The sequence below is a fragment of the Stegostoma tigrinum genome, chromosome 22, assembly GCF_030684315.1.
Source record: "Stegostoma tigrinum isolate sSteTig4 chromosome 22, sSteTig4.hap1, whole genome shotgun sequence".
NCBI classification, from domain to species: domain Eukaryota; kingdom Metazoa; phylum Chordata; class Chondrichthyes; order Orectolobiformes; family Stegostomatidae; genus Stegostoma; species Stegostoma tigrinum.
The window spans coordinates 3566639-3568961 of NC_081375.1; positions in this window are offsets into that span (position 1 = coordinate 3566639).

The window sequence follows — 2323 nt, forward strand, 5'->3', positions numbered from 1 at the left end:
CCGAGCAGGAAAGGTGACGTTTTGGGCCTAGACACTTCTTCAGGGGAAAAAAAAATTTCCAAAGGAGGGTCCCAAACTGAAACGTCAGCCTTCCTGCTCCTCTGATGCTGCTTGGCCTGCTGTGTTCATCCAGCTCCAACAAGAACCTTGTTATCTCAGATTCTCCAGCCTCTGCAGCTCCCACTATCTCTGGGACGATAACCTGGTGTTGTCATTTTTGACCCTGTCCACCCCAGTCCAACACCAACACCTCCACATCATGGATATCATGGTTCTCATATAATTGTCTTACCCTGAGCTCTAACTGATATCCAGCTTAATATGACTCGGGAATGAACTCAGTCAGAACTCTACGTTGCACTATCACATATCACTCTCGAAGCAAGTTGTACATTATCCCATCCTAAAAATTAATGCTTTGGTGTGTTCGCTGTGTAATTATCCAGCAGCATTATCTACCTTCAGCACTGAGTGCCAGGTCTTGCTCCTGGCTGTGATCTGCGGCTCTGCTGATGAACTGATGATCTGGAATAAAAATAGAAAGTCCTGCAGAAGCTCAGCAGGTCTGGGCCCATCTATACAGAGAAAAACGGAGGGAACATTTTACATCTAATACAACTCTTCTGCAGAACTGTCAATGAGTTTCTGCAGCACTTTCTGTTTTTTAACTCCACATCTCCAGCACGGAATCCTTACAGCATGGACACAGGCCCTTCGGCCCAACAAGTCCACACCCACCCTCAGAGTATCTCACCCAGACCCATCCCCCTAATCTACACATCCCTGAAAACTTTGGGCAATTTAGCATGGCCTAACCTGCACATCTTTGGACTGTGGGAGGAAAGTGGAGCACTCAGAGGAAGCCCATGCAGACACAGGGAGAATGTGCAAACTCCACACAGACAGTCGCCTGAGGGTGGGGTCAAACCCATCCAAATGTTCAACCCTGACATCAGAACAAGATTGACCTTTCTGATGCCTCACAGCACCAGGGGCCTGGGTGTGAGATACAGTAGGGAAGGAGGGTTAAGGCTGAAGACCTGCCATGATATAACTGAATGATGGAATAGGTTTGAGGGTCTGTATGCTTCCCCCTGTCTCTTATGTTGTTAGGTGCCCTGTGAGTGCTGAGGAGAGTCACTGCATTACAAACAGTGGATCATATTGTGATTAATTTGGCTGCCTGGCCCTGATACTGCAAGAAATATTTCTTCAGGCTGCAGTTCTGAAGCAGTTAGTTCTGGAACACATTGATATGAATGTACAGCACCACATATAACATTCTTACATCAGAAACAAAAGCAGTCATTGCATATGCTGCAGGACAGGAAGATTTGAGTAACTCTACAGTCCAGTCAAGGGTGAACACACTCACAATGCATCATCTCAGATACATGGTCACTTTTTTGGTTTGCCCAGAGTTTGTGCTCGGAACAGAACACTGAACCATTTGAGATTCTCAAATACATCAATGTCCCATGGATCTGGTTTAGATACAGAGTGATCTTACTATACTTTGCCTCTATTCTACTTTTCGATTGTCGGAGAGATCTAACATCTATCAGGCTCAGCCTGACACATATTCAGTGAGTGAGCGCTCACCACTCTCTGGAATAGAGAATCCAGAGATTGTGATGGAGGACAGTGCATGGTACAGTTCCATGTTTAAGTTGTCAGGGCTGGGGTAGCACACACACACACCCCAATGTTTTGACTGTAGAGTTCCTCATTGTTATTATTCCACAAAAATCCTCCTGTTCACTCTGTACATGAGTCACCAATTTGGCCAAACTGACCCACATACAGACAGCCTGGGCAATGAGTTGATTCCCAAATTCTTATACTCATTTCCAATTGCTCTGTAGCCTTACCTCTTTCCATCCCTGTAGCAAATCTTTGAGGGCTCTGTACTCCTCCAGTGCTGGCCCATTTTGTGTTGTATGTGGGTCTGAAAGGGTTAATCCTGAGGACCGTTAGAAATATCATCCAAATGAAGATGTCATTTGATCTTGTGGACACAACGCTTTAGGATTTCAAGAGAGTTTGAACTGAGATCAGATTCTCCTCAAAGTCTCTTGCAATGTCCATCGTATCAATGGAACCTGTAGCAAGTTGTTAAACTCTCTCTTGGTTAACCACAAGATGGGATTCTTCTAGTTAGACCAGGAAGTGGCTTCCTCTCCCACATGAGAGTGAGAAGGCCATCTCGGTCCCCACATGAAAAGAGGTTGGTGGCAGTATCTTCATCAGGAGCAATAGCCCCTACAGGACACTAGCGGCAGACCCACCTACACAACATTAAACGACTGCACTACAGATTCGA